This window comes from Triticum urartu, chromosome 6 (assembly GCF_003073215.2).
Source record: "Triticum urartu cultivar G1812 chromosome 6, Tu2.1, whole genome shotgun sequence".
NCBI classification, from domain to species: Eukaryota; Viridiplantae; Streptophyta; class Magnoliopsida; order Poales; family Poaceae; genus Triticum; species Triticum urartu.
Window position 1 is genome coordinate 239,704,288 of NC_053027.1, and position 15,129 is coordinate 239,719,416.

Here is a 15,129-nt window from a genome sequence, read left to right on the forward strand (position 1 = left end):
CTATCAGATCTCACTCTCGTAAGTGACTGTGAAGGGATTGACAAACCCTTTATCGCGTTGGTTGCGAGGTTCTTATTTGTTTGTGTAGGTACGAAGGACTTGCTTGTGGCCTCCTACTGGATTGATACCTTGGTTCTCAAAAACCGAGGGAAATACTTACGCTACTTTGCTGCATCACCCTTTCATCTTGAAGGGAAAACCAACGCAGTGCTCAAGAGGTAATCCCTACAACAATTCTGATGGAAATTATAATAAGATGCCCTCTGATTTTGAATCTAGTATTAAAGAATTTATTAGTTCACAAAAGAGTTTCAATGCTTTGATTGAAGAAAAATTGTCTAATATTGATGAGTTGGCTAGGAACGTGGATATAATTTCTCTTGATGTTGATTCTTTGAAACTTAGATCTATTCCACCTAAGCATGATATCAATGAGTCTCTCAAAGCTATGAGAATTTCCATTGATGAGTGCAAAGAAAGAACCGCTAGGATGCGTGTTAAAAAAGATTGCTTTGTGAAAGTGTGTTCTTCTAGTTTCCATGATAATAATGATGAAGATCTAAAAGTTATTGATGTGTCCCCTATTAAATCTTTGTTTTGCAATATGAATCTTGATAATGATGGGACTGGAGATGAGTCAACTTGCATCTTGCGGATTCCACCATTAAGAAACCTATGGGAAGAATTAATGATGTTCTTATTGTTACAAATAGGAATTATGTTCCTGTAGATTTCATTATCCTTGATATAGATTGCAATCCTTCAAGTCCTATTATTCTTGGTAGACATTTCCTTAGAACGATTGGTGCAATTATTGATATGAAAGAAGGGAATATTAGATTCCAATTTCCGTTAACGAAGGGCATGGAACACTTTCCTAGAAAGAAAATTAAATTACCTTATGAATCTATTATGGGAGACACTTATGGATTGCATACCAAATATGATAATACCTAGATCTATCCTTGCTTTTATGCCTAGCTAGGGGCGTTAAACGATAGCGCTTATTGGGAGCCAACCCAATTTTATTTTTGTTTCATGATTTTTGATTATGTTTAGATGTGGTTTTATTCTTTTAATTAGTGTTTTTGCCAAGTAGAACCTTTGGGAAGACTTGGGGAAAGTCTTTGCGATCTTGCTGTAAAAAACAGAAACTTTAGCGCTTACGAGATTTACTGCCAATTTTTTACTGAAGAGTGATATTTAGTTAATTATTTTTGAAGATGATTACTAGATAAATTCCTCACGTCCAGAAATTTATTTTAGAATATTTGGGGTTCCAGAAGTATTCGAAACCTACAGATTACTACATACTGTTTTGTTTTTGACAGATTCTGTTTTTCGTGTGTTGTTTGCTTATTTTGATGAATCTATGTGTCACATCCCTAGTTCTGGCATGACCAAGACTAGCTAGTCATGTGTGCATCATGTTTAAATTTCATTTAAATCTGAAGTGGGGAATTGTGAAACCCTCAGAACTCATTTCTAGAAACAACCCAGATAAAAATTGCTTCAATTTGGCCCAAGAAAATATTCCTGTTTTTCTCTAAAAATATTGGCCAGAGGTAAAATTCCAACCAATATTTTTGGGAGCTCAGAAGTATTTATTTTTGGCTGTTTGAGTTAATCCAGTAAATATTTGCATAGGATATATATATGTATGTTATATATATTATATATGTCCAAAAATTCTGAAATTTGGTGAGGGGCTTTGGAATAATCCCTTAGGTCCCTGCAAAAATTGTTAGAAGAAAATAAAATGATTTAGTATTATTATTAAATCAAAACAAATTTCAGAATAGAAAACAGAAAACAAAAATAGAAAAGAAACTTACCTGACGGCCTGGCACTGTGCAGCCCAGTGGCCCAGCAGGCCGGCCCAGCTAGCTGGTCGTGCCAGTCGTCCCCTTCCTCGTGCCTGGAGGACAGGGGCACGCGCCTGGCGCACGCGACCACGCGCCCGGCCACCTCCTGCCACCCTGCTTCCTCCCACGGCACCCTGGAGACGCCATGCACCCCCAGGCCCCTCTCACTCTCCCTCACCCTAATCCTCTCCTCTGTCACCCTCTCCCGCGACAGCCAAAGCGCTGCCGTCGCCGCAACTCACCGCCGACGCGCTCACGACCGTCCCCTCGCCTCTCCGACAAGTCCATTAGCTCTATGCTGCCGTCTTCGATCTCTCTGACAACTTACGCAAGACGGGACGCCCTACAGAGCTGCCCTCGACGTCGTCTTACTCGTCGGTGTCGCGGATCGCCACCGTCAAATTCGTAGCCGTTCGGCCTTCCCCGAGCTCGCCGTCCACCTCTACGGGATCCACATGAGCTCACCGTCTGTTTCCCCCTCTCCTTTTCTTTGATTGCATGCTATAGCTTGCTACCTGTCGAACCCGCGAGCACCTCGCCACCATGTCCAGAGCCTGAGCCAGCCGCTCCCGCGCGTGTCACCATGCTTCTGGTGATGCTAGGAGGCCGTAGAAGCCCTCCGCAGCCCCTACCGTGCCCTGCAGCCACATCCCGCCCGGAGCCGTGCTTCGGCCATCACCCCGAGTTCGTTCCCGGCGAGCTCAGGCCACCCCGTCTCTCCCGCTTGCTCCAAACGACACGGACGAGCTCCAGCTCCTCGTCCGTCATCTCCGCCGCCCGAATGGTCGCCGGATGGCGATTCCCATGCCACTCCGCCGCGTTCGGCCTCGCCGGCGGCTAAACGCTGGTGGGTTTGACTGGTTTGACCTCGCCGGCCCATTAGGTGGGCCCCATGGACCAGGTGATTAGCTTAGGGCTAATCACCATTTAGCTAATTAACCCCTAACACTGACATGTGGGTCCTGCCCAGCTAATTGTAGTTAGGTTAGTATTACTGCTAACTAACCTTGTTAGTTAATTATGACACTGACGTGTGGACCCCACACGTCAGGTTTGACCTGGTCAGCATCGTTGACCTGATGACGCAGGCATGACACAAGGCTGACGCGGTTATTCTTTTCTTGTATTAAAACAAATCAGGAAATTCCAGAAAATGATATAAACTTCAAAAATTCATAGAAATTCAACCGTAGCTCAGATTGAAATAAATTATATATGAAAAATTATCAGAAAAATGCAATCTATCCATCTGTACCATTTTCATGCATGACAAACCAACTTATACCTGCTGTATAGGGTGAAAACACATGAATGGCATTTATAAGAGCTTATTTTGGAGATGCATTTGGTTCAAATGGACTTCAACCAAATGAATGCTAGTTGCATTAGCTCAAACAACATCACATCTTCATGCCATGTTCATGCATCATATTGTTGCTTATGCTTGTGTATTGATTGCCGACACCGTTCCTTCTCGATAGGTCCTGCTCCGGAGACCGATCCAGAGTACCTGTCAGAGGAGCAGTGCCCCCTGTTGATCTACCAGGCAAGCAGAACCCCCTTGTTCATTCTGATACAATCCCACTCTCTCGCTCCTGCTCTCTTTTATTGCATTAGGACAACAACGATTCAACTACTACTTTATGCTGCGGTAGTTGAACCCATTCCTCTACATGACCTATCATTACCATAGTAAATAGTTTAAACCCACTAGCATGTGTAGGAGTTGATTGAGCCATGTTGTGTTCCTACCATGAATTGCCTGCTATTGCTTAGAGTTGTGTCAGGTCTGATTCGTTTGGAATGAATTGGAGTGTTATGCCATGTTCTGATGCTGAGAGTTTAGCGTGTGAACACGATTTGGTAAAGGTAGCGGTGAGAGGCCATGTGGGAGTACATGGTGGGTTGTCTCACTGGAACTGTCCTTAAGCACTAAGTTCTGTGTATGTTGTCCAATGACTAGCTACTGCCAAGCATTGGAATGCTTAAGTGCCCCTCTCGACTTATTAAGCAGCTTGATCTCTGTCCAGCAGTCGCAACTAGTTTCTGGTGTTTGTAGGTAGTGTTATTTTTCTAGCAAGCGGCACCCGGCAGGGTGGACTTGGCACAGACTAGGCACCATGGCCCGGTGTACCGAGTGGCACCCGGATGGTGGGCTCGGGAACCCTGCACACATCGTTTGGGGCCGTAGTGGAAACCTTGGCCGGACTCCCTGCGGATGGAACCCGAATAGGCGATAAACCTGGACTAGAGTCTTGCGTGGTTAGTCAGGCCGTGGCCAACACCCTCGCCAGGCTTCCGCTTGAAGGTTGCCGAGATACATAACGTGTACATGGCGGTAAGTGGCGAGAGCATGTGTGAAGAAGTACACCCCTGTAGGGTTATCATGATCTATTCGAATAGCCGGGTCCGTGGTTATGGACTTCTTGGATGCTTACGTGGTACATAGACAATTTGAAGTGGATACTCTAAAATGCTCAAGACAAGTGTGAGTGCTATGGATGGACTTCTCGTAGGGAGACGAGAATGAATCCATAGTAGTGTATTGAAGTGGTGATTAGTGGACTCGTGTGCGCTTGCTCACCTCAAAGAACTTACTCGTAGTCGTGGAACAGGATAGCCACTGAGTCAAAGCTGGCTAGCTGCAACTAAACCTCACATTGCCTTCTTGATACTAATGCATGTATGATAGGATTTGATGTAAGTCTTGCTGAGTACCTTTGTACTCACGTTTGCTTTATTTATGTAAGTCTGTCTCACTAGTAGTTCCGCTTGGACTTTGATGAGTAGCTTGTCACCTCAGCTACGATCTTGTACCCTTGGGAGGGACTTGTAGATAGTCAGGCTTCTCAGCCTTTTTCTTTTGTAGTTGTCTGTACTCAGACATGTAATGCTTCCGTTGCTTGTGTGCTCTAAATGATGGGTCATGAGACCCCTATTTGTATTAAATGCTAGGTGGCCCTTCTGGGCCTTTATCTATATGAGTTTGAGTTATGTTGTGATGCCATGTTGTACAGCACATACTTGCATGTTATGCGTACATGTGACGTGTATTGCTATGTGTGGGATCCGACAACCTAGTTGTCTATCCTTGGTAGCCTCTCTTATGGGGAAATGTAGTCTGGTGTTTCCACTAAGCCATGGTAGTCCACTACAGCCCGGTTCACCGGAGTCGTGCTAGCCCAGCACTACTGCATTGGAACACTTAGACTGGTCGGCATGTGATTCACATCGTTCCTGTGTTCGTCCCTTCAGGGAAATGTCAAGCCGTGACTTCCGGAGTTCTACTAGCCTACTACAGCCCGGATTCCCGGAGTTCTTTTAGCCTAGTTGCTACAGCCCGAATTCACACGCTGATGACCGACATGCTCGATGTTGTTTCATGTATGCCTGTCCCCGTAAGTTAGTGCCACATTGGGTTCATGATTAGTCATGTCCGCCCGGGTTCTCTATCATATGGATGCTAGTGACACTATCATATACGTGAGCCAAAAGGCGCAAACGGTCCTGGGCCAGGTAAAGCGACACCATGGGAATACCGTGCGTGAGGCCGCAAAGTGATATGATGTGTTACATGCTAGATCAGTGTGACTTAGAATCAGGGTCCTGACAACTTTGGTATCAGAGCCTGACTGCTTGTAGGATTACCAAGCCAAGCTGGTGGAAGTTGAGTCTAGAAATTCTTTAGTTATATAATGGAATTGATTGTGGAAGGGAACGTAAGTCTCTTTTTACTCCTTATACCTCATGCCTTCTGATCTGAGTCATCCTATCTTTCCTACGGGGTTAAGGAACTAGTCTTTCTCTTCCGTTTATCAGGATCATGAGTTACTACTCCGTAGTCTCTTAGGATTGGTAGATCAAAGTCATATTCTAGTTTTCGAGTATTCCCGGTGTAGTCTGCTTAGTACTATCACAGAACCATGAGTGATGATATTGAGTATGGTACTACCTCATCGTTTGCAGGATGTCTCATTTTGAGCATTTTACTGCCGTTATGCTGCCAGAATTGTCCTAGGAGTTCAAGAGATAGTATTTTCCTTGCACTATATTCTACATCCTTATGATGATGCTGAATCCATCCTTGTTTCCTTGGTTGGTTCTTCAGGATGTCGTCAGTCAACCGAAGTTCTTTTGCTCGTAGCCAGAACCACGGAGATGGTAGGGATGAGGATCCTCCCGACCAGCCTTCGTTGGTAGAGTTCATGTTAGAGATGGAGAGGAACAAGCGAGTGTCTAACCGCTTGTTAGCACGTATTGAGCAGAACACCACACATCATAATGATAAGTTGGTTTCCATCACCGACATCATAGGCCTGAACCCACCCACTGTCGGTGTCAAAACCGGCGGATCTCGGGTAGGGGGTCCCGAACTGTGCGTCTAGGCCCGATGGTAACATGAGGCAGGGGACATGATGTTTTACCCAAGTTCGGGCCCTCTTGATGGAGGTAAAACACTATGTCCTGCTTGATTAATATTGATGATATGGGTAGTACAAGAGTAGATCTACCACGAGATCAGAGAGGCTAAACCCTAGAAGCTAGCCTATGGTATGATTGTATGTTATGGTTGTTGTCCTACGGACTAAAACCCTTCGGTTTATATAGACATCGGAGAGGGTTAGGGTTACACAAGGTCGGTTACAAAGGAGGACATATCCATATCCGTATTGCCTAGCTTTCCTTCCATGCCAGGTAGAGTCCCATCCGGACACGAGACGAAGTCTTCAATCTTGTATCTTCACATTCTAATAGTCCGGCCAATGGAGATACTCCGGCTGTCCGAAGACCCCCTAATCCAGGACTCCCTCAGTAGCCTGTGAACCAGGCTTCAATGACGATGAGTCCGGCGCGCAGTATTGTCTTCGGCATTGCAAGGCGGGTTCCTTCTCCGAATACATCACAGAAGAATTTGAACACGAGGATAGTGTCCGACCCTGCAAAATAAGTTCCACATTCCACCGTAGAGAGAATAATATTTTCGCAGATCTAATTTGCTGGCTTGTTTTGGCAGCATGACGTTATGTCATGGCCCGGTGATTATTCGAACCGTTTCTTTTAACCAGCCCCGCACATAACGCGAGTCAGTTCTTCGACACGTCTTGTCAAAGCAGAGATCGTGTCCCCTTATTACGGGATTCTCATCAATATAGGCATGGGTAACCCAACCGCGCCATCAGTCGCGGCGCTTGGGGGATAAGCGAGTTTTACCAGGCAAGTGGGGACGCTTAGCTTCGTCCGCCCATATAAAGGGATAAGGATTCACCTGTCTATCCACGCCTTCTTTCTCCCTTGCCCATCCGTTTTCGCACACTCGAGCTCTAGCGCCCAAGTCCGCACTTCCCACCTCGACCTTCTCCGATCATGTCCAGAGCGGGAGGCAAGTGGATGGTATCCTCCGTCATGGAGGGAGACATCAAGAAAATGGGGAGAGCCGGATACCTGCCCGACGACATCGCGCACCGGCTCCCAGATGAGGGGCAGCTCATCCCCACCCCCAGGCCCAATGAGAGGGTAGTATTCCACACCCATTTCCTCCGCGGATTGGGATTCCCTCTCCATCCCTTCGTCCGGGGCTCATGTTTTATTACGGCCTAGATTTCCACGATCTGGCCCCGAACTTCATCCTCAACATCTCGGCGCTTATCGTCGTGTGCGAGGCCTTCCTCCGCATCAAGCTCCACTTCAGCTTATGGCTGAAGACTTTTAATGTCAAGCCGAAGGTAGTGAGCGGCCGCCAGGCGGAGTGCGGAGGCGCCATGGTGGGCAAGATGCCCAACGTAACATGGCTCGAGGGCTCCTTTGTGCAAACCATAAAGGGGTGGCAATCGGGGTGGTTCTATATCACCGAGTCACGGACCCTGCATGGGCAGCGGCCCCCGAGTTCCAATCTGGCATCCCCACGCGCCTCACCTCCTGGAAAGAGAAGGGCCTGTCCTGGGGTAATTTGAAAGAGCTGACCGGACTCCAAATATGTATTCAAAACATGTTGGACAAGAAGCTCAAGCTTGTCAACATGGACCAAGTTATGCTCATCCACCGGATACTCCCGTGCCAACAACGGGAGTTCAACTTGTGGGAGTTCAATCCGGCGCAGCACCGAACTCTGAATAGGCTCTTCGACACGACTCATGAAGACGCCTGGAGGGTGCTGTTCAAAAGCGCCGAGGTTCCCCCTATTACCGAGGATCGCAGATTCAGCGCGAAGCGCCAAGCCAATGCGGTAAGCTGCTTTACCTTTCACAGGATACTTATTTTTTATATAGATTGACTCTATGCGGGATCTAAACTCCCATACCTTTGACAGGACTGGCAGAAGATGGCTGGACAGATCGACTGTCCGGCTCCTTTGCCCGAAGGCCCCGCAGACACTCTTGTTGCAAAGATGTTGACTCCGGCCCCTTATACGGTGCCGGAGAAGACCAAGAAGGCCAAGGGAACTCGAAAGAGTTCCCGACGCCAGGCGTCGTCGGACTCATTGTCTGATGACTCTGCGGCGCACTCTTCCCCCGAAGTCGAGGAAGAAGAAGAAGAAGAAGATGCTCCCCCACCGACTGGGGGAGACAGGAAGAGGAAGGCCGCCCCAACTGGGGAGGCCGAAGGGTCCAAGAAGGGGAGGACTCTCCTTCCGGACAGTTCCACCGCCGCCGACGAGGGCGAGGACGAGTGGTTGCCCTGGACCAGGCCCCCGGGGAGATCGTAAGTATTCGGATACTAGAGTAACTCATATGATTCCTTTGTCGCATTGCTTTCTCTAACGTCGAACGCAATTATGCAGGTCACCACGAGCCAGCATTGATGTATCGTTGGACGGCTCCTTTGGTTTGTCAGACATGGATAGCGATCTAGTCCCGACCGCCACCTCCCCTCATCCTGCCGACGACGCCGAGGTGTTGTCTCAAGAGGCACCGGATCGAGGGGAGACAGCCCCGGAGGCGCCTCAAGGCGACCTTCCGGACTCCGGGAGCCGAGGGGACGGGGCCCCTGAGAGCTCCGAGTTTGGCCCTTTGCCGAACACCGCGCCGGAACCTCTTGTGGTTCCGGGCTCGGACAGGCGGCCTCCCTCTAAGAGGGGCAAGATGCCTGTGCCGATGACCTCTGTCCATCCAGAGGCGCCGGACAGTCTGTTGGAAGCGCTTCGCAGCGCTTCCATCGACGAGGAGCACCGCACTATCGTGAGTGCGGTGATCCAGAAGGTTCAGTCCGCCAAGAGCGGATTGACTGAAGCCTATGCCAGCCTTCTAACAGGCTTCGCGGTAAGTGTTTTAAAATGTAGTAGAAATATTACCGGATAGACAGTAGCCCCTGATGCTTTGTTCGGTGTTCACAAAGAAAAGCCAAACAGAGGATCAAATAATATCGCAGGAGTCCAATATAAGTATGTCAATATGCGTATGCAGGCTTCACTACTGGCGTCCGCCGCACTGACTGCGGAGGTCGCCGTACTGAAGCAGGGCCTCGAGGGGTCCAGGAAAGAGCTCGGCCTTGCCAAGAGGCAGCTCGAGGAAAACAAGGGTAAGTAATACCCTGTCTTATATATATATATATATAAGAGGACGCGATTGCAAAATGACAGGATCATCGTATGTTTGCCAGGGCCCACAACTGAGGTGGCGACCCTGAAGCAAGCGCTCGCCAAGGCCAAAGATAAAGCGGCCAAGGAGCGCACCGAGCGAGAGAAGCACAAGGCTAGGGTGGGCGAGGTGCAGCAAGAGCTCCAGGCTCTCGTGACGAAGCATGAGGCGTTGGAGCTTGACTCGAAGACGTGAGAGTCTGAGCTTGCCACGGCCCTTGAGAGCACAAAGAGTGCCAAGGCCGAGGCCCAGAAGGCCCTCTAGGAGATCGACGCGATGAAGAAGATAGCGGTGGGTAAGGCTTTCTATATGCAAAGCAAGAATGTAAAAGTAAATTACAGATTACTTACTCGGATCCGGAGCTCTTCAGGAGCATTCGCATATTTGCCCCACAGTGTGTCCGATTCCGCACAATTTTACCAAGCCGAGGACGGAAGCTTGACGGAGAAGCTGTTCTGGTCTCAGTATGCTGAGGCCGAACATCCGGTGCCAATGAGCGACCAGCTGAAGCAGATGGTCGAGCTACATAAGGCGGCCGATCAGGCCATGAAGAGTTTTATAGTCCGGTTGTGGCCTGGCGATTCCCTTCCGAACAGCTTCTTCGGCCTGGTGAGGCAGCTTGTGGATGCCTGCCCGCGGCTGGAGGTCGTCAAGCGATCTGTCTGCATTGAAGGTGCACGCCGGGCTTTCGCCCGTGTGAAATTGCATTGGGTCAAGCTAGACGCCGTGAAGCTGATCAAGGAGGGGCCGCCAGAGGGCAAGGAGCACCGCCACCCCGAGATGTACTACGAGGGTGTTCTGCCGGGTGCCCGCCTCATCGCGGACGAGTGTTCAAAAGATGTAATATTTGAGTAAACTTGCTCGTTTTATCCTGTATTTATGATAACTTGTTTCATATGCGCTATGCAATGCTGGTTTGAATTTAAAATATTACCTTCTGTTTGGCTGTTTATCCAATCTGAGAGATGGCTAGTCCTCGGCTTCTGCCCTCATGCCACGAGTGTTGGGGTGTTCAGGATAAACCTGAGCACTCTTGTTCCCATATTTGGGTCCTTCGAGGGAGGTGCTCAGCACAACGAACAAGGCAACCAGACTAATAATGCTTTATCACTCTCACTTAGCCATAGAATTCTATAATTTTAAATTTTGACGAAGCCCCTGGTATTCGGAAGGCCGAACACGGGGTGCGATACACGCCTGTAAGACGGACAGGGCCGGCCCCTCGCCCTAAGCGGCATAAGTCTTAAGGGACTCGAAAAACCTCGCCGAACAGCGACCAGTCTCTCGCCTTATCATGATAGTCAGTTTTAGCTTTCTCTACTAAGGTGCTAAGCCCGGCAGAACCGGGGCACAATCGCAGTAGTTCTCCTAGCGCTACCTTAGCCGATAGAGTGGAACGTAAGGTACCAAAACATAGGAGCCGGGCAAACCCAACATTTGACCAAAGACATGATTCGGAGCTGATGCATATAATGCTATAAGTTCGGGGTGCCGCACTTGTGTAAGTGTTCGGAATTTTCACACCGCATTGTGGGGTATGTAAGCCCCTGGTGTATTGGTCGTACCATAGCGTACGGTTGCAAGGCGTCGTTAATGAACACATAGATATATATATATATATAACAAGAATGCAATAATAGTCGTAATGTCATGCATTATTTATTAAAAAATTGCGTTAAAGCAGAGTGATACAGATAGTGCGATAAGCAAAGACTAGGACTATGTCCCTTCCAAGGGCAAGCTGAGGAATGATATTAAATTGAATATTTCACTCATTACTGTAATCAACCTGAGAATTCCGTGGTATAACGTAGCTGTCTGCCTCCTTGGTTGCTGCATCATGTGTTCGGCAATAGTGTTGCCGGACCGTGTTTCCAGAGATTAAGGTCCTGAAAGAGAAAGAAAAATAACCGAACGGGAAGCCCCTAGTGCGGTTTAGGCCGCGTCTTGGGGCGTGCCGTAGTTGTGCCCCCCTCCCCACCTGTGCCCATGGTGTTTTTAATGCGTAATTATGTACGCGCAGCACGAGTTTCGCCGCTGGGCTGGGATTGGGGTGGCCGCCGTATTGCTACGCGAGCGCAGATCGCGCCAGGCGGTCTATTTGCCGATTGCCCCGAGCGCGCTTGAAGGTGTCCGAGCTGTGAAGCGCCAAACTGGTTGATTGCCTTGAGAGGCTGCTTTGCATTTCTGCTGCGAGGGCTGTGGTTTGCTCCTCTGTTCGGAGGGAGCGCTCTGTGTTTCCATTGACTGTGATAACTCCGTGAGGTCCTGGCATCTTGAGCTTGAGGTATGCATAATGCGGTACCACATTGAATCTAGCAAATGCGGTTCGCCCGAGCAGCGCGTGATAACCACATCGAAATGGGACTATATCGAAGATTAACTCTTCGCTTCGGAAGTTATCCGGGGATCCGAAGACCACTTCCAGTGTAATTGAGCCTGTCCAATGGGCCTCTACACCTGAAATGACGCCCTTAAAGGTCGTTTTTGTGGGTTTGATCCTTGAGGGGTCTATACCCATTTTGCGCACTATGTCCTGATAAACCAGGTTCAGGCTGCTGCCGCCGTCCATAAGGACTCGAGTGAGGTGAAATCTGTCGATGATTGGGTCTAGGACCAGTGCGGCAAATCCGCCATGACGGATACTAGTGGGGTGGTCCCTGCGATCGAAGGTGATCGGACAGGAAGACCAAGGGTTGAACTTTGGGGAGACTAGCTCCAACGCATATACGTCCCTGAGCGCACGCTTCCGCTCCCTCTTGGGGATGTGGGTTGCGTATATCATGTTCACCATCGGCACTTGCAGGGGAAACCTCTTCTGTCCTCCAGTGTGCGGCTGCCGGGGCTCCTCCTCGTCATTGCTATGCGGCCCCTTGTCCTTTTTCTCGGCAATTAACATGCCGGCCTGCTTGAACACCCAACAATCCTTGTTGGTGTGATTGGCTGGCTTGTCTGGGATGCCGTGTATTTGACACGAGCGATCGAGTATACGGTCCAAGATGGACGGACCCGGCGTGCTTTGTTTGAATGGCTTTTTCTGCTGACCGGGTTTCGAGCCTTTGAATCCGGCATTGACTGCCGTATCCTCAGTATTTTCGCTGTTAATGCGGCGCTTATGCTTGTTGCGATGTGACCTGCTATTGCTGTCCTTGGTATCTGAGGTACCATGGTTCTTTGATATGTTATTACTGCGAGCCAGCCAGCTGTCTTCTCCCACACAAAAGCGGGTCATGAGCATCGTGAGAGCTGCCATAGATTTCGGCTTTTCCTGACCAAGGTGCCGGGCTAGCCACTCGTCTCGGATGTTGTGCTTGAAAGCCGCTAAGGCCTCCGCATCCGGACAGTCGATGATTTGATCTTTCTATGAAAGGAACCGAGTCCAGAATTGCCTGGTCGACTCTTCTCGCTGCTGAATTATGTGGCTTAAATCATCGGTGTCTGGTCGTCACACATAAGTGCCCTGAAAGTTGTCGAGGAATGCGGCTTCCAGATCTTCCCAACAGCTAATGGAGTCAGTTGGCAAGCTGTTAAGCCAATGCCGCGCTGGTCCTTTGAGCTTTACTAGGAGGTATTTGATGGCGTGTAAGTCATCACCGCGGGCCATGTGGATGTGGAGGAGGAAGTCCTCAATCCATACTACGGGATCTGTTGTGCCATCGTATGATTCAATATTTACAGGTTTGAAACCTTCTGGGAATTGATGTTCCATTACTTCGTCTGTGAAGCATAAGGGGTGTGCGGCGCCTCTGTATTGGGCTATATCGCGACGCAGCTCGAATGGTTCTTGCCCGCTGTGTTCGGCCCGGCCGGATTTTCTTTTACTGTATCCAGCGTGATGTTTGTCGTCTCGTAGAGTGGTGCGCCCTCGTGATCCATAGATCGATCTTGAATGCTTTGACTTGTCCTCCAATATGTCTCGCAGGTCTAGCGTATCTCCCCATGCCTTTTTATTTGAATGGCGTTGGGGTGGAGGCTGAGCTTTTGGCTGGAATGCCTCTCTATCGCGGCCACGAGGTGGCCGATCAGCCGTATCATATGCTTCTTCCTCTAGTCAGGGTGGTAACCTGCGCCTTGGGTAACTCTTGGAGGGGCGCTCAAGTTTATATTCCTCGGCCGCGAGGACTTCAGTCCATTTATCAGCTAGCAGATCTTGATCATCTTGAAGCTACTGCTGCTTTTTCTTCAGGCTATTTGCCGTGGCCATGAGCCAGCGCTTGAAGCGCTCTTGTTCGACGGGATCCTCTGGGACGATGAATTCATCATCGCCGAGGCTTTCCTCGTCTTCGGAGGGGGGGTGTAATTGTCATCCTCCCCCTCTCCATCTACCGCTCTCTCAAGAGAGCTAGCTCCTCCATCCTCCTGCTCTAAATCTTGCTGGAGGGGTTTGTTGTTTTCTTTGGCACTATCCGGAGTGTTATTATCTCCTGTGCCGGTATCACCACTTTTGCTTTGGCGGGACTTAGAGCGGCGCGCTGACATTGGCGTTTGGGTTGCCTCTTGGAGGGGTCATCCTCTGCTATCCCGTTGCCATTGCCTTCTTTGGGTGTATCCACCATGTATATATCATAAGGAGAGGTGGCTTTCCAGTTCCCTATAGGTGCTGGTTCATGTTCGTCTCCGACATCGTCGTCCATCCCCTCGATGTCTTCGGAGTCGAAGTCGAGCATGTCGGTTAAATCATTGACAGTGGCTACGAAGTGGGTGGTGGGTGGGCGTCGAATTTCTTCGTCGTCCGCATCCCAATCTGTTGGCCATAATCCGGCCAGGGCTCTCCCGACAAAGAGAGAGACCTTAGTGAATTCAGAATGTCGCCGAAGGGCGAGTGCTGAAAGATATCCGCGGTGGTGAATTCCATGATCGGCGTCCGATCAGATTCGATTGGCAGGGGCGCGGATGGTTCGGAGTCCGGAAACGAGTCCGACACCTTGGAGTCACGGGCTACACAGAGGTTTAGGCTGTGGTTCGACTCGATCGCCGTTGAGACTGCAGCCCCTGAGGCAGTGTCTAACCACCCGTCCTTGACTGGCGCAGTTGGCTCCGAGCTAAGGGTCAGAGCTGATGCGGGCGCAGCCTCTGGGGTACTGTTCGGCGGCAGAGCTAGGTCATACCCATCGCGACAGTGCGGCGTGCTCGGCCGTGGCTCGAATCCGTCGAAGATCAAGTCTCCGCGGATGTCGGCCGTGTAGTTCAAACTTCCAAATCTGACCCGATGGCCAGGAGCGTAGCTTTCGATTTGCTCCAGATGGCCAAGCGAATTAGCCTGCAGTGCAAAGCCGTCGAGTATGAAGATCTGTCCGGGGAGAAAAGTCTCACCCTGGACCGCATCGCTATCGATGATAGTAGGAGCCATCAAGCCTAACGGCGACGACACAGAGGAACTCTCAATGAAAGCACCAATGTCGGTGTCAAAACCGGTAGATCTTGGGTAGGGGGTCCCGAACTATGTGTCTAAGGCGGATGGTAACAGGAGGCAGGGGACACGATGTTTTACCCAGGTTCGGGCCCTCTTGATGGAGGTAAAACCCTACGTCTTGCTTGATTTATTCTTGATGATATGAGTATTACAAGAGTTGATCTACCACGAGATTGGAGAGGCTAAACCCTAGAAGCTGGCCTATGGTATGATTGTATGTTATGGTTGTTGTCCTACAGACTAAAACCCTTCGGTTTATATAGACACCGGAGAGGTT